The sequence below is a fragment of the Lissotriton vulgaris genome, chromosome 11, assembly GCF_964263255.1.
Source record: "Lissotriton vulgaris chromosome 11, aLisVul1.2, whole genome shotgun sequence".
Classification (NCBI taxonomy): domain Eukaryota; kingdom Metazoa; phylum Chordata; class Amphibia; order Caudata; family Salamandridae; genus Lissotriton; species Lissotriton vulgaris.
Genome location: NC_141699.1, coordinates 362,728,698 through 362,752,687, shown reverse-complemented (window position 1 = coordinate 362,752,687; position 23,990 = coordinate 362,728,698). Strand labels below are relative to the sequence as shown.

Below are 23,990 nucleotides of genomic sequence, written 5' to 3'. Positions count from 1 at the left end.
AATTGGTATGGTAAGTACTTGGGTACATCCCAGATTGGACACTGGTGTACCCTTATTAGTCCCTAGTACTTTCCTGGGCATAGGTACACCAGGGGTCTCCATGGTATGACGCATGTATTATGCCACCCTTGGGAGACCACTAAAACTGTAACTACAGTCCTGTCATTGCAGCCTGTGTAAGCTGGTGCTATCACGACTTAAGAAAGGTATAGGTGTCCCTATTTCTAAGGTCACTGCACTTAAAATCTATAAGTCACCCCTAAAGCAGGCCTTTCAATCCTGAAGGCAGGGTGCTTGGTTCTAAGTGTAAGGGTGCCCCTGCATGAGCAGGACACCCCAACAACTTTCGGAGTCCATTCTCCCGGGTTGTAAGTGCATCAGCCATTACAACATATAAAGTGGCCATGCTTCATTACGTGATGACCATCTCTAAACTGGCTGTAACGAACCCTGTCATGTTTGGTATCAAACATGTTGGAATTATACCTCCACACCCTAAACGGTGTGGGAGGTATGATGCTATGCCCTGTAAAGCTCCTCCGGGAGGCCCTCAGTTCTCCCCTTACCAATAGTCTAGAGCTGGACAGCACAACATCGCTACTGCTGACCAAAGACACGATTCTGCCCTCCTGCTGCTGAGCAAAGCTCGAGCAGGGGAAGGCATAGTACAGTTCTAACCAGCTCCCGCTCTGGCACGAAACTGGACAAAGGACATGGGAGTATCCTCACCACTGTCCGTCCCCTCCCCTCGGAGGGAACCCTGAATCAGCCCAACCCTTTCCTTGGGGTACTTAACGGCTTACCTGAGGGTGAGTCCGTAGATTCTTCGTGGGACAAGATTCATTTCAAGACACCAGTTCTTCTTCGACTGTCTGGGCACTCAGGACTTTGCTCTGGGCTTCAAGGTGCAACTGGGAAGACTCCTGCTGCTCCTGATCTCGTCGCCCTGCTCGTCTGCTGCAACGTCTGTGCCTCTGCTTCATACAGGAACCTTCCAAGGCCTGTGGGCATCCAAGATACCTGAAGAAATCTCCCTTGAAGTGAATGAGTCACTCCCCTGCATCTGCAGGCACTGCAAATAAGCTGACCCGTGTGCTGATCCTGGGCTCCCACGGATTCCGAAAGACTCAGCGGCACAGGTGGTGGTTCTTCACAATCCTCGAGGCCTGCCCTGTCTTCTCACCATGTTTGAGACCTGTATCCCTCTTTGGAGCTGCAGGAACCGAACTCCTGTGCACCGCTTCGACTTGCTGTTGCAAAGGCTTGTTGGCTTTCTTCCTTCAAGATCTTCAGACTCCAAGGAGCCCCCACTTGAAATATCTCCTGTGACAAAGATCTTTGTCCTCACCGCATCACTTGCGCTGTGGGCCTGCATTTTTGGTGAGCTTCTTAAGGTCCTCCTGTGACTCCAGTGCCTCCAGCCTGTGGGTCCTGCTGAAGGTCTCATTTGATTTCTGTGGGCTCCCCTGATTGCTCGGTGCCTGCCCTGACTCCCCTGCTTGTGGTGAGTCACCTGGACCTTGCTGGTCCCGACACTGTACCTTATTCATGTTCCATGTTGGTTTTAGTTGCAAAGGCTTGTTGGTGCTTCCGACAGACACCGACCCCTCAACTCTCGACAACCGACATGGGACAGCTCGTGCACGGCTCCTGGTCTTCTACAGTGTTGCCTGGTCGGCACAGCTGCTGTTTCAAAGTCACTGTCAACTCTTCTGCAACACTCTACCTCAGTGGGCATTCGTCTTCCGGGCCTCCTGGTCACTTCCAAGTGGTATAAACCCTGTCCCCTCTGCTTGCAGGTACTTCTCATCTGAATCCACCTTTTGGTTCCACCGGACACTTTCTCCTTCTCCAGCAGCAGCATCTTCCTGAAATCCTCCATTGAGTTTGATGGTGGTTTCCAACGCCACTTCACACCTTTGCATCAGGCTTCCCTGTTGTAGGTATCCAGGTTCCTATGGTATCTACGGGTGGGGTGCCTCTCCAACCTTCTGTCTTCCACGTGGTTTCTTCAGGGTCCACTAGGAAGGGTCCTTCTTCTTTAAAACTACAACCGCAACTTACCCATTGACTTGTATTGAGTCCGTGGTCGTGTTCCCACCTGCACACAGCCTTCGTGGGGTTCCTAGTTATTTACCTATGGTGGTTTCTTGGATCCCTGCAATGCTACGTCTTCTGGGTATAGTCTTGACTTGAGTCCTGATTCGCATACTACTATTTTAGTATATGGTTTGGTCTCCCCCTGGCAACCACTGTGTTTCTCTTCGAGGGGATACTCATTAATAGTCATAAGCACTGAATTATCTCCGCCCATGAGCGGGGACCCGGAACACATAAACAATATACATATATATGTGTAAATATAACCAAAAGTACATAGTACTAAGTAATTATACACATATACATGTATAATTTCCATAATATGCAGCTTATCATTAACACATAGGCTAATCAAACCAAACCTTACACGTTCTGAAGCATGAAAATATGCTGTATATAAATGCAATAAACAGGCATGAGCCTAAAATGCATTTCATAGCCATGAAAAACCTTTTATTTTCATCAAAGAACCTGTTGTAAACAGTTATTAGCCTAAAAAAAGGCTGCATATGAAAAAATGTCTGTGTACAGAAAATCAGACTGGCACCCTGCCTTTAAGGCCCCAGAGAATCTGCACACTTTGCCTTTAAGGCCTCCAGGAGAACTCTGTTCCCATCATGCCCCACAGGTGACAGTTAGGTCAGTTCTTTTTTCCGGCTTGTTCTGTGAGGAACCTGGAACTTGAGCTCTACTCATTTGAAGTATTTTCTGTCAGAACTTGGTTTTTCTTGCCATTTTTTGACAAAATATAGCTTTGGTGGTGGTTTGTTACCCTTTTCTGACTAAGCTGTTGGTGTTTTTTAGTCAGAATGCCACCTTTATTTTACAAATGTCCTTCCTGTGAGAAGAAGATGTCGAAAACTGACCCACACTCTGTTTGTGTGGTGTGTCTTCCAGCTTCTCATAAGGTGGAAGAATGTTATCACTGCCTCAACCTTTCAAATAGAACTTTAAAAGAAAGAGAGAAAATGAGGTTGCTGGGCCTTCTGGAGAGAGAAACCCGTGGTGAGAAGAGTTCTAAAGGCCTATTATCATCTGCCAAGCCATCTTCTCAACCTAAACGTCGAAGATCAGCGTCACCAGAAGGTAGAACTAAGAAACATCGACTCCAGGGTGCGTCGCCGTCAAAAAAGGTGCGCTCGACGTCGAGAACTAGATCGCCGTCGAAGAGAGCTCCATCGACGTCGAGGACATCGCCGGTGAGGCAGTCGCCGTCGAAATCCTTTTCGACGTCGAGGCAATTGGTGTCGATTGCAGTGAGGACGACGTCTGGAGTGCAACGTCGACGAGAGATGTCCGACGTCGAAGGATCGTGTGTCGACGTCTAAGGATAAAGGGTCGAGGTCGAAGGATAAAGGGTCGACGTCGAGAAAGAGTCATCGGTCGACGTCGAAGGATAGACCAAGGTCGAGAGGGAGACCTACATCGTCGTCGAGGAAAAGGTCAACGTCGAGAGAAAGAATGACGTCGAAGGATTCGACGTCGAGACCTAAAAAGAGAAGGTCAAGGTCTCCATCGCGACGTAGGTCGACGTCGAAGCATGCTTCGGGCTCGAAGCATGGAGTGTCTAGGTCTCCCCCACCTGAACATAGGTCGGAGTCGAGACTATCAAGACCAGCCTCTCGGACTTCAATTAGGTCTTTGTCGAGGTCAGAAATAAGTCCCGAACCTATAGTGGAGACTTCCCCGCATGATCAGCAAGACAACAGATCTGCAGTGGGGCAAGAGATAGTGCACCAGGACTCTTCTGTGGTGGCTCATTCGGGCTCAACCTCAGGGCAGGTGTCAGATGACAGACAGTTGGTGCCCAGACAGCGGACTCCGTCTGGTTCATTGGTTTCTGAACACAGTGCAGCTTCTAGAGCTTCCAAGTCTTCCGCAGACCTGAATATTGTGCAGGTGTCACCTGAAGCTTCACCTGAGCATACAGAGCGGCCTATTAACTTGTCACCGAGGTGGTTGGAAAGTTTAAGGCATTGGAAGACGCGTCCGATAATGGGGGAGAGAGCTCCGGTCCCTCGGACGGAGCTGCATAGAAGATCACGCTCAAGATCCTTAGTGAGAGAGAAATCTCGTTCAAGGGAGCGTAGGAGGCAGCGATCGGCAACTCCTCAGAGAAGACGTAGAACTCCTACTCCATCTTCTACATCGTCTTCATCTTCTTCAAGATCTTCATATGGAGACTATTCTCCAACTATATCTTCTACTCCACCTTCCAGAGTGTCTCCAGTAGACGATTTAAGCACATTTAATGATGTAGTATGTCGTGGAGCGAGTAAATTCAGCATCAAAATGGCAGTTCCCCAGGTAGCAACGTCAGTCATCTTCGAAACCCTGCATCACAAGACGACTGGCAGGCCTCTTCTGCCGTTAGTGCCCGGGTTGATTGAACCAGCAATGAGGACATTTCTAACTCCGGCCACGGTGGGTTCAGGTCCTTCTAGGATTGCGAAGAAATACAAGGCTCCAGAGGAAGACCCAATGTTTTTGCGGTCTGACCCACCACCAGACTCCCTGATTGTAGCGGGAGTCAGAAAGGCGCATTCGGCAGCATCTACCTCTTCTGCTCCACCTGAAAAGGATAGTAAGAGTATGGATTCCTTGGGGCGAAGAATGTGCAATACCTCAGGATCGGTCATGCGAATGGCCAGTGCGGCTGCTCTATTGGGCCGATATGACCGTCTGCTCTGGGATTCAGTGGCTCGTTTTGCAGATAAACTCCCTAAGGAGGATCAGAAAGACTTCCTGGAAATAGTGGAGGAAGGAGGATTGGTGGCTAACCAGAGCATTAGCGCGGCTGCTGATGCGGCGGACTTGTCTGCTCATGGTTATGCACACGGTGTTTGCGCAAGACGTACAGCTTGGCTTCGCCTTACGGGGCTAAAGCCGGAGGCACAGAGGAAAATGGTCAATTTACCTTTTAATGGTTCAACTCTGTTTGGATCTCATGCAGACGACGAGATGTCTAAAATGAAGGTGGAGTTGGACAATCTTAAGGCCGTAGGCCTTGAGAAGAAAAAAGAATTGAAACGTCGGGGTTCTTTTGTCCCTATGACAAGAGATCTTTTCAGCAAAGGAGCCAACAAACAAATTGGTCTTCGCAAAATCAAGGCCAGAATCAACAAAGGTCGCAATTCCAGCAGCGGCGGCCTGGACGAGGCAGAGGCAATGGAAATAGGCAGCAGTCATCTGCTGCCAAGCAGCCTCAGAAACAATGAACGGATGCTTCCTCTACAACCGTGTCCCACTCCGGTTGGAGGAAGTATTGTGCGTTATCTGGACGAGTGGAAACAGATCACGAAGGACAGATGGGTGCTGCATGTCATTCTGAACGGGTACCTTTTCAGATTCAAGAATCCACCCCCTTTCATGCGCCCTCTAAAGATGGTACAGTGGAATATAAAGCGCTTACAACAGGAGGCGAATGTCCTCTTGAAGAAGAAGGCCATAGAACAGTTCCTTTCCAGCAGAGAGGTCAAGGCCTGTACTCTCGATTCTTTATCGTACAGAAAAAAGGGCCAGTCACAGAGTTCAGACCCATTCTGGATTTGAGGCGACTGAACAAATTCATTCGGAAGGAGAGATTTCGAATGCTGGCTCTTCACCAGATCTTCCCTCAATTACACCAAGGGGATTGGATGTGCTCCATCGATCTAAAGGACGCTTATTATCATATTCCGGTATCCAGAAAACATCGCAAATTTCTCAGGTTTCAAGTGGCGGCTCGTCATTATCAGTACGCAGTGCTCCCTTTTGGCCTGAGATCAGCTCCCAGGACATTTTCAAAATGTATGGCTGTAGTGGCGGCTTGTCTTCGAAAAAGGCGGATTTTCATATATCCGTACTTAGACGACTGGCTTCTGAAGAGTTCATCCCCATCGCTTCTAGAGGAACATCTGTCGATTTGTCTTCAGCTCATGTACAAGTTGGGTCTGCAAGTCAACTACAAGAAGTCCATAATGAACCCCACCCAGAAGATCCACTACCTGGGTGCTCAGTTGGATACAGGAGTAGAAAACGTGTGTCCTTCGGAGGAGAGGTGGTCATCCATCAGAGCGAAGTGTTTACTTCTCCTTCAAACTGCACGTCCAACAGTTCGGCAAGTGTCCTCTCTCCTGGGGTCAATGGCGTCGTGCGTTTTCATCGTGCCAAACGCACGTTTACAGATGCGTCCTCTACAACAGTGTCTGGAAGATCAGTGGCAACAGAGGACGGGATGCTGGGAGGACCGGATTTATCTCCAACAGTCTGCAAAAGATTCCATCCGGTGGTGGATGAAGAAGGTGCATGTGATGAAGGGAGTCCCTTTTCATCAGGACCCACCAATGCAGACTCTGATAACAGATGCTTCTCTCCAAGGCTGGGGGGCGCATATGGGCCCTCTGCAGGTACAAGGGCTATGGTCAGACTTCGAGAAAGGATATCACATCAATCTACTCGAACTCAGAGTGGTCCATCTTGCTCTCAAGTCCCTGGCTCCATCTCTACGGACTCGGTCCCTCCTGGTGCAAACAGACAATACAACTACAATGTTTTACTTAAACCAGCATGGGGGTACCAGATCCAGGACTCTTTCCATAGAAGCCCAGACCATATGGCATTGGTTACATGCACAAGACCTGTCCATAACAGCAATTCACCTACCGGGGAGTCTCAACTCACAGGCGGACGACCTCAGCAGGGACTTCGTCGAAGCGCACGACTGGGTTCTAAACAAAGACGTCGCGCGCAGCATTTCCCAGGATTGGGGAACACCAGACATAGATCTGTTTGCAGACGCGGCAAACGCAAAATGCCCCGTCTTCGCGTCCAGGTTCTACCAGAAAGGGTCTCAAGGGAATGCCCTTTTGATAGATTGGTGTCAAAATTTGCTGTACGCCTTCCCACCGACACCGTTGATACCAGCGGTGATCAATCGGCTGTACAAGACTCACTCCAGAATGATACTGATTTGCCCAGAGTGGCCACGCCAGTGGTGGTTCCCAGATCTCCTCCAGTTGTCAATAACATCGCACAGGAGATTGCCGTGTCGCCCGGATCTTCTGTCCAAGCAGAAGGGGCAAGTGTTTCATCCCAATCTGCCCTGTCTGCGCTTGGCAGCATGGCTCCTGAAGTCATCCAGTACGGGCACTTACAGCTGAATCCGGAGTGTATGAACATCCTTAAGGAGGCAAAGCGGCCTTCTACGAGACAATCCTACGGATTTAAGTGGAAACGCTTTTACCTTTGGTGTCAGAGTAAGGGTCTGGACCCTATTCATGGTCAAGAAAAGGTGATCTTGCCTTATCTTCTTTACCTTGCTGAATCTGGTTTGCAGTTTAATTCCATCAAAGTCCATCTTGCTGCAATAACTGCTTATAGAAAATCGCCAACACAGATATCTTTCTTTCGAATGCCTGTGGTGAAGGATTTTCTGGAAGGGTTGAGAAAGGTTTATCCTCCAGTCAGGTCTCCTCCACCTTGGGAGCTTAATGTGGTATTGACTAAGTTAATGGGTCCCCCATTTGAGCCGATACATAAAGCGTCTTTGCAACACCTGTCTTGGAAAGTAGCATTCCTGGTGGCCATCACTTCTGCTCGTAGGGTGTGCGAAATCCAGGCTTTGTGTTGCAATGAACCGTACACAGTTTTTCATGGAAACAGAGTGGTGCTCAGGACTCATCCTGCTTTCCTACCTAAGGTGGTGTCGGATTTTCATATTAACCAATCCATAACATTGCCTACTTTCTTTCCGAACCCTTCAAGTCCGGCAGAACGGACTTTACATTCATTAGATCTAAAAAGGGTTTTGAAATTTTACTTGGATACAACAAAGTCTTTGAGACAGACGGACCGTCTGTTTGTGAACTATGGTCCTACAAATACTGGTTTGGCAGCATCCAAGAGATCCATTTCTAGGTGGATAGTGTCATGTATCTTACTGGCTTATCAGCTAGCCCACAAGTCTTTATCAGGTAGACCTAGGGCTCATTCTGCGAGGGGAAAAGCTTCTACCACAGCTCTCCCTAGGAATGTGGCTATGTCAGAGATATGTAAAGCAGCTACTTGACGTTCAGTGCATACGTTTACACGCCATTACTGTTTGGATTCTGATGCACAAGTGGGACAAGCATCACTCAGAAATTTGTTTGCTAATACTAGTTAAACACTGTGATTTTAAAGTATGACTATGCTTTTATCTGTTCGCCCGCTTCTGGTGGGTATGAGCTTGCTACTCTATTCAGTGCTTATGACTGTTAATGAGTATCCCCTGGAAGAGAAGGATTAGTTACTTACCTGTAATCCTAGTTCTCTTCCAGGGGTATACTCATTAAAGTCATAAGCACCCTCCCGCCTCCCCGGGCGAGCAGTAGCATTGAGGTTTAAAGTTTCAATATAGTTTTAAGTGCAGATTCCTGCTAAAGTTTACTGTACCGTACAAAAGAACTGACCTAACTGTCACCTGTGGGGCATGATGGGAACAGAGTTCTCCTGGAGGCCTTAAAGGCAAAGTGTTACACAAAATAAAGGAAATTAGAAGACTGAATTTTAATTCAGCTGTATGCAATAATGTTAATTTCATTCACATATGATGTATCTCTCATTTCATCACATACAGTGTAATAAGTAGCATAGTTCATATAATAATCACATATTATTGTGCTCCGTAGGTGCAAAAGAAAAGGGTTCAAACAAATAGGGTAGGGTGTGGTTGGAATAGACGGAGGGACATAGAAAAGGAATTGTGTCCTGTGAACAATTCTAAATCAATCTAAGAGCATTTCCAGTCTCAAATAGATCACAAGGTTCTCTAAAAAACATTACACGAGAGCCATCTATGGCTATTTATAATTTGAGCGTGTATGTTGAAAAAAAAACTGTCGACGTTTCGACCCCCGTGGTAAGGGCAAGTTATTCCTCAGTTTGGGGTCTTCATCAGGACTATAAAGGTTGTGAGCACCTATGGGAATAAATACGAATGTCACTCAGTTGATAGTTTAAAGAGGGGCGTCTATGAATGACCCACAACCATGTGTACCTACATTGGTTTTGGCGTTGTAGTTGTCCCAGTTAGGTTGGAGACTTGCGCCGTTATCTTGATTCTATGGGAAAAAATGCCCAATTAGGAAGGATAATGACGGACATCCTGTTATGAGTGAGTGTCTAGTGTGGCAAGGACACTTACTTTGTGTTCTCCTCCAGGAGGGAACTGAAGGTCCGGGTCGTGCCTGGTAACGACGTGGATCAATGGAAAAAGGTGTAGATCAGTCACACCCTCTGAAAGTAATTGAAGAGGTGATTGGAACCAGCGAATCTATACCCTAATGATATTCCCTAATTCAGATTAAAATCTTGGGGTGCGGGGAGATTTTTAGCGTTCCTGCTATATATGAGATTGATCTATCTCGGTTTAAACTTAAGTACGATGTGTCCACCTATATGTTAAAAAGGTTAAAATGGATGTCAGGTAGACTGCTTCGAATCGATAATGAGAGCAGTCCGAGTGTCGAGGGACACTGAGTCTCTGGGTTCGGTTGGTTAAGTGCTAATGGATGTACATCGTGGCTGTAGAATGCTAATAACTACAACCCTCATTTAGACTTGCGACAGTAAAGACCAGCTAACCCAGTCCCGTGTCAATTACAGTATTATAGATAAGTGAATAACTCGGGGATGTATTCCCGTGGCCATTAGCACCCTTGCAGTTTCGACCGCCTGTGGGGGATCTGTGCACATCGGTATTAGAGCTCCGTAAAGGGGCCCGCTTACCTGTAAACAGCCGGATTCAATCCTGGGCAGAATGCATCGGAACAGTGGTGTTCCGTGTTGATAAGTCCCGTCAGGGGGTGTGTGTTGGGGGCGGGACCACAGTACCTCGCGGTGCTGCAGCTAGATGCTCACTGTGAGGGAAGGCCACGGTTGCGCATGCGTAGGCCGAGAGACACTACTTGTCAGCGAGATCCTGTAGTGTTAGGTTCTAAAGACGATCTAAATTGTGGGAAACGGCATTGTGTGTAGTATTCCAATGACGTATTAAAGTCACAGCGGTCCATGGTCTGGTAATATCTGTAAATATTATGTATGAGTTAAATCATTCAATATATCACATTGACATTTCAAAGACTAAATACATATCATATGTGGAGTCAGATAAGTCCATTTTTAAAGAACATCATCACGTACATCTTATTCCTTACTCTTAGCATAGATCGTAATTTAGTATATTCACAATACTTTATAAACATTCAGCTTTACTACACGTTAGAAATGTGGGGCTGTGATGTTGTACATATAAAGACCTCGTAGACGGTGTTATGTGATGTAATAGTCTCTCAGGATTCAGATGTCAGTCCCGCCAATCGGGAGTAAATGGTATCAAGTTCATTAAGACCATTGTCCACAGTGTCCAATAAATGCATCCATTTACATTCTCTCAGGTTAAGTAACGCATTCAGATCCCCACCCCGTGGCCCAATGACAATTTTCTCAACTACTAGCCATTTGAGAGATTCCGGAGTGTGTGCTTTGGATACAAAATGCTCAACCAGAGGGGAGCCAAGTGTCTGACATCTTATACGGCTACAGTGCTGTAAGATCCTTTTTTTTACTCTTCTGGTTGAGCATTTTGTATCCAAAGCACACACTCCGGAATCTCTCAAATGGCTAGTAGTTGAGAAAATTGTCATTGGGCCACGGGGTGGGGACACTGTGGACAATGGTCTTAATGAACTTGATACCACTTACTCCTAATTGGCGGGACTGACATCTGAATCCTGAGAGACTATTACATCACATAACACCGTCTACGAGGTCTTTATATGTACAACATCACAGCCCCACATTTCTAACGTGTAGTGAAGCTGAATGTTTATAAAGTATTGTGAATATACTAAATTACGATCTATGCTAAGAGTAAGGAATAAGATGTACGTGATGATGTTCTTTAAAAATGGATTCATCTGACTCCACATATGATATGTATTTAGTCTTTGAAATGTCAATGTGATATATTGAATGATTTAACTCATACATAATATTTACAGATATTACCAGACCATGGACCGCTGTGACTTTAATACGTCCTTGGAATTCTACACACAATGCACACAATGCCGTTTCCCACAATTTAGATCGTCTTTAGAACCTAACACTACAGGAGATCTCGCTGACAAGTAGTGTCTCTCGGCCTACGCATGCGCAACCGTGGCCTTCCCTCACAGTGAGCATCTAGCTGCAGCACCGCGAGGTACTGTGGTCCCGCCCCCAACACACACCCCCTGACGGGACTTATCAACACGGAACACCACTGTTCCGATGCATTCTGCCCAGGATTGAATCCGGCTGTTTACAGGTAAGCGGGCCCCTTTACGGAGCTCTAATACCGATGTACACAGATCCCCCACAGGCGGTCGAAACTGCAAGGGTGCTAATGGCCACGGGAATGAAGCCCCAAGTTATTCACTTATCTATAATACTGTAATCGACACGGGACTGGGTTAGCTGGTCTTTACTGTCGCAAGTCTAAACGAGGGTTGTAGTTAGCATTCTACAGCCACGATGTACATCCATTAGCACTTAACCAACCGAACCCAGAGACTCAGTGTCCCTCGACACTCGGACTGCTCTCATTATCGATTCGAAGCGGTCTACCTGACATCCATTTTAACCTTTTTAACATATAGGTGGACACCTCGTACTTAAGTTTAAACCGAGATAGATCAATCTCATATATAGCAGGAACGCTAAAAATCTCCCCGCACCCCAAGATTTTAATCTGAATTAGGGAATATCATTAGGGTATAGATTCGCTGGTTCCAATCACCTCTTCAATTACTTTCAGATGGTGTGACTGATCTACACCTTTTTCCATTGATCCACGTCGTTACCAGGCACGACCCGGACCTTCAGTTCCCTCCTGGAGGAGAACACAAAGTAAGTGTCCTTGCCACACTAGACACTCACTCATAACAGGATGTCCGTCATTATCCTTCCTAATTGGGCATTTTTTCCCATAGAATCAAGATAACGGCGCAAGTCTCCAACCTAACTGGGACAACTACAACGCCAAAACCAATGTAGGTACACATGGTTGTGGGTCATTCATAGACGCCCCTCTTTAAACTATCAACTGAGTGACATTCGTATTTATTCCCATAGGTGCTCACAACCTTTATAGTCCTGATGAAGACCCCAAACTGAGGAATAACTTGCCCTTACCACGGGGGTCGAAACGTCGACAGTTTTTTTTTTCAACATACACGCTCAAATTATAAATAGCCATAGATGGCTCTTGTGTAATGTTTTTTAGGGAACCTTGTGATCTATTTGAGACTGGAAATGCTCTTAGATTGATTTAGAATTGTTCACAGGACACAATTCCTTTTCTTTGTCCCTCCGTCTATTCCAACCACACCCTACCCTATTTGTTTGAACCCTTTTCTTTTGCACCTACGGAGCACTATAATATGTGATTATTATATGAACTATGCTACTTATTACACTGTATGTGATGAAATGAGAGATACATCATATGTGAATGAAATTAACATTATCTTCTAATTTCCTTTATTTTGTGTACCACTTCAAGCATTCATTGCAAAGTTTGTTTTATGAAATGTTGCATAGCCGACCACTTTTCTGCAATTACACTATGACCCAGGTCGGTTAGTATCAAGGGTTTACCCCGTTATTACTTACCACACATTAAAGGCAAAGTGTGCAGATTCTCTGGGGCCTTAAAGGCAGGGTGCCAGTCTGATTTTCTGCACACAGACATTTTTTCATATGCAGCCTTTTTTAGGCTAATAACTGTTTACAACAGGTTCTTTGATGAAAATAAAAGGTTTTTCATGGCTATGAAATGCATTTTAGGCTCATGCCTGTTTATTGCATTTATATACAGCATATTTTCATGCTTCAGAACGTGTAAGGTTTGGTTTGATTAGCCTATGTGTTAATGTTAGTCTGCATATTATGGTTATTATACATGTATATGTGTATAATTACTTAGTACTATGTACTTTTGGTTATATTTACACATATATATGTATATTGTTTGTGTTCCGGGTCCCCGCTCATGGGCGGAGATAATTCAGTGCTTATGACTTTAATGAGTATACCCCTGGAAGAGAACTAGTATTACAGGTAAGTAACTAATCCATCCGTGCTACGTAACTGAGTCTATTGCAAAGTATTGTGTGCATTGTGTATGTCTCCGGCTAGGAGATATGTATGGCTTAGCGTCGTATAATGAATACTTATTTTTATAAATACACTGTGGTTTTTTTTTCACTTAATCTATACCAATAAGATTACGCTCTGGTAATATGAGCTGCTTTACACTCCTTCTGAACTAAGCATGAAAGCTGCTCTCCACACCTACCACTTGGAGAGCTTTCTAAGGTTGTCTAAGACCACTAAAACCACCATAAGCCAGCTTCTCACACCATATTAGGGAGTAGTGAGCGTTCACCCTGACCCACCAAGCCCATGTAGTGGAGGAGGGAAGGGTGCAATAGGAACCCCCCATTATATAAAAAATAAAAAATCAATTGTTTTTGGCGTTACTGTGGGACTGAATGTGAGCCCCTGTGTGGTACCGCTATTCCTGTGGGATTACCAGGGTATCCAAAATAATAAATAAATAAAAATAATGAAATGGCAATAACCTGATGGCCGTCTACAGAGGGAGCTGCTGCACTTTGGTGGTTTTACTTCAGGGCCTAGCTGGAGGACAGGTCTTGCGGCCACATTCATTTGAACACAGCTGAAGAAAGTTTATTAAAAACACAACATTTCTTAGTTATTTGGGCTCGTTAGCAAACTCCTGGGCTCAAACCTGAAAACAAATAAAACATAGCAAATAAACTTTTTTAGTAACTTTTTTTAATACTAATACAAAGGAATATAGAAAAGGAAGTAAAAGACTTGTAGTAGTGGTGCAGCACTTTATCTTTGTCTGTATAGGCCCATCTGGAGTACATAGGTACCAAAACAAAAAATAAAAATGAAAGCAGCTATCTGCTTGGCCACTTGAGGGCAACTACGGACACATGCATTGGCAAAGCCAATAGGTTTACGAGACTAGAGGATTTTACTTGTTAGTTTTAAGCCACGTTGTACAGGACTGCAGCTGCTGTGCAGCATGGGTGAAAGTAACAAAAAAAACCACTGACATGGCTAATGCTGACCCATCATAATGCTTTTTTAAATGTATTTCTGGCGACTTGTTGGGCATTGGGAAGAGGAGGCACCAAGAATTAGAGTGTGGAAGAAAAACACAGTATGACTTGGCTATTGATGGTCATGTCATAACTGTTTTTTTGTTATGAAGGAAGGGTTGGGGCAAGCAGTAACATGGATGAGGGAGGCCTGGCGGGTACCCAAGCAGCCACATGGATGAGGAAGGGCCGCAGGAACCCGGAGGGGGAAGTAGTACACGAGTGAGCCAGCAGAAAAGATGCACTCTGATGGAGTGCTTAAACACAAAGAAAAAAGTAGTGTCTAACAAAATGAGTAGTGGAGGTGCAAAAGTAATGCTTTCATTCTCCTGGGGACTAATAAACACTAATAGGAAGGAAACCTATGCCAGTAGACCAATAAGAAACAAGCAAAGTAGAGTGACAGAGAGGCCAACTGTATAGAAAACAAAGGACCTCGCAATCCACCACGTATGTGCTGTCCTAGGGGAGACTTAAAAATAAACCCCCTACATATATTAGCAAATTAGTATTTTAGAAAGCCAGTGCGGTGTGAACACAATCTGAATCAGTCTTGGCCTCAGAAAGAAGTGCACAGTAGGAGACATTGACAACACCATCTCCCAGCTCTAGACTGGTCAGCATTAGAAGATGATGATATTATTGAGAGGCTTCAACATCTGCAGTAACACAACCGCCTAGGCCTGAAAAAGAGTCGGTGATTGGGCCGTATTTCAGATATACAGCTGGCAGAAAAAAGATAAGTGCACAACAAGTTACAAGCATCTTGGGGAAACAGGTGCTCAATCGAGCTTAAACTGGCCAGTGCTCCATTAGAACGAACAGAACGTGGAAGCATTTTCGGGTCATGCATCTCCACAACATAGTTCATTTTACTTTCAGAGTGGACTCAAGCAGCAGAAGAACAGGTTACGCCAGAGGATATTTCTTCCTCAACAGCAAGAGGAGGATGATAACAGGATGCAGCATTTCTCTACGTATTGCAGACACTGCCTAAAAGTTGTGGCCTCTGGAGAAACAAAATTCTTTTTTCAAGGCCATAGAAGATTATCTAAAGAAAACATAAAAGCTGGTGGAGGAATAAAAGAAATGTTGCCTAAAAAATATTTAAAGGGAAAAAAAGAAAGTAACAAAAACAGTGGTTAAAAATGAAAAAAACAAAACCTTTTTTAATTAACACAAAAAATGTATCAAGAGTTAAAAAGTCTGTGTCCAGTCACCTTTGCACAGAACCAGAGGATATGTCCAGGAGGGACAGATTGGATGATTGTACAGAGTTGGTCACAGTTTCTGGCTAGAGGTCAGGCCTAGCACCCACCCTCATACTGTAGATGTCTGTACGCCCTCTGCGGTAGAGTTCTACACATGAAGGAGTTTCACATGCTACATTTAGAAATTTAGAATATGATTAAAAAAAAGTTCACTGCAAAAAATTAAAGGTTCAAGTGACTTTACAGTTAAGAATGGAAATTAGACCTTTACTTAAGGAAAAAAAGAAATTCAATGAAAAAAGGGTAAGAAAGTGAGACCACAACTAACATTTAAAAACAAAATAACACAAATTTCCGAATTTTAGTTTTACGCACCAAACCATATCTTGTGCCCTGTGATGCCCTGCTTATGACCTCTCATATTACATCACTTATTATTTGTTAAATTACATCATTGATGACATCCCTTATACTGAAAGTTACACTGCTGTTGACCTTATCCAATGATTGTGATGTGCTGTAGTCATTGTGGTGTGCAAGTTTACCAACAATGTACACCTGATCCAATTTTCTAATAACATTCAGGTGATGATTGATATAATGTTTGACAACATGCTGAACTCTTAGCATATCTGTGAACTCCTCCACTTTTGTTGAATGTCACTCTGTTTACTAGTATTCAGGCAGCTAAGCAGTAAAATGCCTTCACACACACTTTTGCGGTCATCCACTTTTTAAACAATGAACACCCTACCAGATATTGTTAATTTTCTATTTACATTAATGGGATTACACTGTTAAAAACCTCACATGACTTACAATTTTTAGTAAAGAGGTTGACTTGTATCTATTTGCCCCCGATAGGCACTTTTAGACAGGCTATATGATTAACTCTTCGTATTATGGTAAAATACACTACAAACATTACAAAGAACAACTGTGAAACTATAAATACAACCCACTCTGAGTTACAACATCTCTAGATGATTCAACCGTACCTTGTACATTTTATTTGCAAAGTGCTAAACCTCCATGTCATTAGAAAAGTTCTGGAAATATTTTTTCACAGCTTTAACAATCACCATTTTACAGACAGCAAATCTTTATCTGTGTATGACATGTATTTAACATAGGCATGTGCCCACACATCTACAGTTGAATAATCGCAGAATTTCACACAGAGGTTTCAAAAAGGTCGTTGTTTTTATGATGTATAAACTGAAAAATAAAGTTTAAAAAAAATGCCATTGTTTTCATTCCACATACTGCTTCAAAATAGGACTGTCCAATCCACATCAAGTGTGCTCGTGCTTTACCCAGTTTAACCTTGAGTAGAGAATACACCTATAACTTTAGTGATAGGTTGACCTTGCATCATATAACGTTTGCCATTTAGATGTAAGCTTAGCTCAAGGGCCATCTATGCACACAGTAAATGTATGCTGTATATGACTATACCTCTTTACCTGTACTTGTTTTAAGGGATGTAAAGGCTTACTAAGAATAGCAGTTGTGTAGCTTATACCATCAGTGATATCATCAATGATATTTGAGATGTCCCAAGGAAGTCATTTAACTTCTCATGAGTGAAGTAATATGTGCGGTCAGAAGTCCTGCTAGGGGGTGCAGACTTTAGTTAGTTGAGTGAACTGTAACTCACAATTTATTCTGTTTTCAGTTTGTAAATGTTTGTTGTTGACACAGTTGATAGAGCGCGCAGATCACCCGACCAAACATAATGCACACTTGGGCCCATAAGAATACCTTTCATATATATATTTTAATCAGGTAACCTACACACTGTTATCAGCAATTCAGTACCTTTCTGTTTGTTTCCATGTACCTGACTTACCAATCCTTGAAACAGGTACCTATGATCACAATGGATCAGGGAGCTAGCTGCAGGAGTAAGTAGACAATACACAAAAATACCATGCAACATTGAAATAACGGTTTGTACTTTTATAATGACCACAGACGCAAGAAGTTTTTGAACACCTTTATCTAATTATCTTCTTCATCATATGCCATGAGCCACAAATTTACACAGGTCAAACTGTCTATAACTAGAATTAGAACTATTGTATAGCTATGAATAAGAGTAAGAAACATTTAGAAATCGAGAAATAAAGGGAAGGGAAAAATAAGGAACGCGCTATTTTGATCAGCAGACTTTCGCAACTTCACTAAAGGCGGGTAAAGAAAGGGGACATACTAATTAAAGCGGACTTTCGAATTTCACTAACGGTTTATAAGAAACGAAACTTATGCAATTTGATTCATCCAGATGAGCTTATTCTCTAAAGGGAGGGTAAGAATGGAACATACTATGTGTGCGAACGATTCAATATTTGACTAAAGGTAGGGAAAAATTGGAACATGCTAATAGACAAGTTTGCACGAAAACCTTATTTATAGAAAAACAGGGAAAGGACGTCTGCAATTATGCTTTATTCGTGTCAAGAGAGAGAAGTTTAGATAGACAAACACCCACACTCAGTTATATTTACCTAGGATAGGTTGAAGACTAACCCTGGCCACGGGTCAGTTGTAAAAGGAGGGAAGGGACCCTCAAGGACTTAGGTTGCCAGTAGGCGATCAGGTACAGCTCATGGACAGTCAGGACAGGATAACCCCAGGATTTGTACCAGGACCGGGCTCACCAAAGGGTACGACCAACTCCTGCAGCTTCAGATGCAACTCCTGCGCTACCCCCTCTCTGCAAGGTATCTGCCAATAACCCTGATCTCCCAGCAAAGTGCTTCGCCAGCACTTAAGGTTTCCCAACCCCCGACTGAGTCTGTGGAAATACGGACAGAGTGCTCCGCAGCTCTCTGTATCAATCACCTATAGAGTTTGTTCGGTCAGTGGCAGGTCAGCTATTCGGACAAGTCGGACAATTTCTCTAGCTAAACCTAGGCTAGTTATACTGTTTTCGGGTCAGTGTACCACCCACCAATGTTGCAAGTGAGAGGTTCCCTAAATTTTGATTGGTCAAAAGAGGAGGTTTGGTCATTGCACCTCCTAAATTTTAGACTTTCTCAGGCTTAATATTCATTTTCGTACCCACCCCTTAAATTCTAACTTCCCATGGCATATGGTTTACAAAGAACAATGGGGTACACATTAGTTATATACATTTGTTGCAACTGCAGGTACAGTTCGGCTTAGTCCTGCTGGGTTACAGGTCGGTTCCCAGGAGCATCTTGGCTTCGGCTGCCAGCTGGCTGGGTTCCACTGCTGCATGACTTTCTTTTCCCCCATCACATGACTGGTACTATACGGGCTTCAAAGTTGGAGTAGCAAGCGCCTCCCAGGCCCAAGGAATATGATACATGAAAAGTAAGCGAAAACAATTTAGAAACACAGAAAAAATGAATACTCCGTATACCGTGATTAGCTATACTACACCCCTTACTTTATAATAACTATAGCATTAGGAGTTAAGCAGAACAGACAGCTTTGCAAAAGTGGCAATGCAAGCACGGAGCATGTGAGAAAACAAAGCGGCCATTTTAGCAGCACTGCGCATGAGCAACAAATTCCCTCCAGAACTGCGAGTGCGCCACATCACATGGATATGACCGACGCATGCGCAGACTAAATTCCCCCAAGCAGCGGCCATTTTAGAGGCAAGCGTTATTACTGTTTAGTGAACACATAGGCATGTGTCACTGGGACACCCCGTGTAGTGTAAAATGTGCAATATTAGTAAGACAAACAGGTTGAATCAATCTATTAACATTATTTGAGGTTCTTGATACAAGCAAGTCGCGTAACGTGCAAATACTTGCTCCATCACAGTTTCTCACCTAACTTTGACGTCACACACACACACGCATTTATATATATATGTGTGTGTCTGTATGTATGTACATATATATATTGTGTGTCCATCACTCTTCTTGACATTGCTAGAGCCACATATACCATACACCTATACACGCCACCACCTGTCGGAGAATGTGAAAGGCTCATGTATTGGTTACACAACTATATTTGTGTGCTAAAGTTCTGCTTAAGTACTGCAAAGAATGGGCAGAGCAGACCTAGTGTTGCAGATTTTTTCTTCAGTGCCCAGTTTCAATAGAACTTCTAATTCTGATAGCTATCATGTCCCTTAGTGCTCCTAATTCTTGTAGATACGAGAACTGAGCATTACATCTAAGGATGGTGCTAAGAGCTAGAAGCACCCATATGATGATACTGCATCTACATGTCAAACCAATGCTGCCAACTCAAGAACCCTCTGGATTAACTGATACCCTCTGACACGCTGCCAAGGGCCCTACTGATGGCATCAGCTCATCACCAACTCCAACTGACAGATGTCCACACAGTCATTTAGGTGTTGGCCCAAGAGTGAATTCAGTCATGTTACAGTGGAATACGTTAAGCCCATTGCATAGTGCCTAACATTGCAGTAGCCCCATTCCACATTCCGCACACCTTATCATCTAAGCCTGCCATTGGCGAACCATTCATCTAACCCTCTGGGTCCCCTCAATACACTCGAACATAGACCAAACTACTAACTATAGACTATGCGGCTAGAAAGTGCAAGAGTCAGCGAACACATAACTGCAAATCTCAGGTGATTGCTGGAGTTCCCAACAAAAGCCTCACTCCACAGACAGCACTTTACAGCAGACATTTCCAACTCACATGCCAAAAGAAACCTGTGCATTTCAGTTGGCCATAGTTGAAGAAAGTTAACCAAGCTAGTTTATACAAGCTGGTACTAATGACAGGAGTGTGCTTTACAAGTTACTGAACACACTAGTTCACTTATTCCAACTTGCACTTTATTTGTTTCTTTTTTCCTGGCTTTGGAGACCCCAAATAGTCACCCTTATCCTCCACAGTGTGACTAATTTTTTCCTACCTAGGTGAAGGTGTGTGCTCCTCTTCACTCCCAAGGTGAAAGCACTTCACCCCAGGGTCAAAGCACCCTTCACTTTCACTGACTCAAATGCTTATAAGCCACAAATATGAGAATTGATTTACGTTTTCAGGGTGATCCATCCCTGCCAGGAAAAGCCACATAGTCATGAAGAAGTTGTATCTGTGACAAACCTATTTTGACACTGAAAGTTAGTGGGAGAAAGCCACCCTTTAGTCAGTCAATCAACAGAGCTTTATTCGATTATTAAAAAAACAATCATAAAAGCGATACAAGCATTAAACATTTCATCACATAAATAAAAACAAAGATCAAAGCAACCGATTCAATAGAAAAGAGTTTCCGTTTAAACACGGGTGTTTTTAAAAAGCTGCCAACATTCAAACAAACTTGAATATTGGGCAACATACAAAAAAAACACAAGGCAGGCTTGCTTACTTACATACGTATTTGAAATTGTTTTTTAAAATTTTCTAGTAAGTGGTGCATAATATTTATAATAAAAACCAAGTGCTCAAGGGATTGCGCAGGAGACTCATCACCAGGACAAACTTAAACAGAGCCATTGTCGTACTGGTCCAAGGGAAAGCCGAGAAATTGTCTCCCTCAGGAGCTCAAGACCAAACTCTGATACAGCTCAAGACTATTTGTCATTTGTATAGTTACATACTCTTGCAGCCTGGGTTTACTCAACTGATCCTGCTGAATAAACAGAAAATCTTTAACGGCGGACTGATGCTTCCGCATCTTAGGCTAGTTTCAAATGTATCAGAAGTCCTTGCGCAGCAAGCCTTGGTATCAGCCATCAAGTGATGCCTCTGTGGAGGAGATCCTAAGCAAAGCAGGGGTCAGGCGTGCATCAAGTGACGAAGTCCAGAAGGTCAGTATTGAGTTTCAAAGAAAGTCTTTTTTTTCAATCAGTTAGCTCTTGCGAGATTATAGTTTTAAAGTCCGCCCTTGCGTTTCATTCTCACCAGGAGAACTTCATCAGGGCTCATTAGGCGAGTATCTGAAAATGATGTAAGTTGCTACACGGGGGTTGTGTTCCACACGGGTCTGATGTGCGCAGTGTAGGATGTAAAGGAGCCGGGTATGGCCTAATTCAAAGTTATATTATAAAATGAGATACTGCAAGCGATGGGTGAGGTAAGTGTTCCAGGCAATAACACTGGAAACAAATGGGAAATCCCTAGGCCAGAGTCTGCCTAAACACAATTCTTAAAGTCGACGTGGTTAGGTTCGAGTTGGTAAGTCGACGTTGTTAGGTCCGAGTTGGTAATCAAATGATTACCCTAATTCAAATAGACCTTTGAATTAGGCAATAGGCCTTACCCGGAGATCCGAGATCCTTTGGATACACCTTCCTTGGATCAGAAAGGAAATATCCTTCTTTTATCTTGAGCCACAGACTATATACTTAGGTTTTGCAGTGTTAATTTCCAAGTCTAGACCATCCATAAAAGTGACAAAACTGCTGATTAATCCGTTGACTGCTGCCGTCGGCCATTGGCCGACGGCAGCATGTTTTCTCCTAGTTTTCACTTGGCTAAGAAGGCTTTGTTTAATCTGTTCATTCAGAAAGCCAATAGCCATTGGTATAACATCACTAGACTGAGTTTCCACCAATAAATGAGCTAATAAATTAGTTTTGACCAATCGAGCAAGGAATTGAGAATAATCGATGCCCCGTCACCTAAGCCTTAGTCCTTGGTCGTGAGGGCAAACAGCCGCAATAGTAGGCTTAACATGGGGTTCAACATAACCAAATAAGACTAGGGTGGCCTCAATAGAGTTATGGTCACTAAATACCGTAGCCCGGACAGTGATTGTTTCATTAGTATTACCCATAGATGGTGGAACGAAAATGTAATCAATAATAGAGCCTGACCCCACCCAGTAAAACTGTAGATTGAAAAATCTAGATTTCCTCTAAGTTCCATTTCGCGATCTAACCCATCTTCAAGTAAAAATTTAAGCAGCTCTCCACTCCTAACCGTTATAACCCCCAGATCACTAGCCTCTGACGGCCCAAGAAAAGGCTCAAGCACAGTGCCGTTTAATCCTAATTTGGCGTTAAACCCCCATTAGTATGTTAAAATTATGTAAAACGTGTAAACACCTTTTCCTTAAGGACTTCACCACAAAAAAGCAAATCCTCTAAGGTACAAGAGGAGTCCTTAGTACCCACAGAGTTGTAAAAATGAATGAGACAAAAAGTAAAAGAACAAGGGAGAACCACCCACATAGCCGTATTCCCGGTTGTGTGATGTGAACTGGATATATCCTAAATGTACATGTTATGCAAACCAAAATTGCCAGGCCACCACTGGCCCTTCCCCCTGCAACCTCTGTGCAGGCACACTGAAGCAATGGAACCCTTCCCAAGTGGGGAGATTCAGGCAGCAATTCTCTTGCAGGAGAATAAGATAGTCAGTCCGGTGTACATCATCTATTTTAGAGGTTATCCCAGGCACATTACCCAACAGATCAGATTAATTCTCCCATCAGAACGACCCCTACTGGGAAATATGATGACTTTACAATTGGAATTAGAGGACTCCCACTTTGGGGCCCCACACAGACTAAGGATTTCAGATTGAGACCCAATATCAACTAGCGAATCAGACTTCCCTGGATCCCGAGAAGAAATCAGTAGGGTACACTCAAATCCACCCTCTTAAGTACCATTTTAGGATTATTGTATGAGTATGAAAAAGGCTTTATTTCGATAAAACATATCTTAAAAGCATGTACATAAAATCAACGCTTATGGTGGCAGCTCATTTCATAAATATTGACATCCCAATAGCAACTTTTAAAAATTATTTCTTTTAAAAATACACATTTATGCAACGAGTCAATCACATTACATAAGAATAAAAAAAATTTACTCGAATAAGTAGAATCTTAGACTAAACAATTTCTTTCAGCCTTTTACATCTGATGGACCAAGCCCATCTCAGAAATTTAGCCAGTCCGCATACATATAACATTCGGCTATCAGATTGATGGATGCGCAGCGCTACAGAGTGATCTCTTGTACCCAAATCTCTGCATAGCGGCTTTAGCCAGTGATTCCTAGGTGCTTTGTATGCCGGACATGCAAATAAAATGTGTGCCATTGACTCTACCCTTGAGTCACAATTGGGGCAAGAAAGACATGTTTGGAAGGGAACTTTCCAACGTGCGGTCAATTCCCGTATTGACATTTTAGGATTATTGTACATATGGCAGATTACCACCAGGATTCAGGTGCCAAGGGGGTCATTTTGATCAACCATCCTTTTAGTGACCACATTTGGTAGCTTTCACTTGCACTTAGTGTAGGCCTCTGGTCATGAGGCAAATCTTGTGCTACCAGGCACAAAACTGACTTGATGGGCTGTGAGTCTTCTGTATCCAGAAAAACTGGTGAAGTTATATCCCTATACATTATCCAGATACTACGCAGTTCCCAAGAGGAGATTTGGGGGGGTCAGCTAAATCCAAAGATACGTGTCTTTCTGCCAAATCTATCTCTTTGGTAATAACACACCCCCCCACCCCTAGCAAAAAAGTTATCAATTGCTGCAGAAT

The 23,990-nt window shown here is 43.7% G+C and overlaps 1 protein-coding gene across 8 annotated transcripts in view; it reads left to right on the top strand.

The window, feature by feature from the left end:
* The window catches only part of KANSL3 (KAT8 regulatory NSL complex subunit 3), a 535,939-nt gene that overhangs the window by 69,108 nt on the left and 442,841 nt on the right, over nucleotides 1-23,990 (top strand). The window lies entirely within an intron of this gene.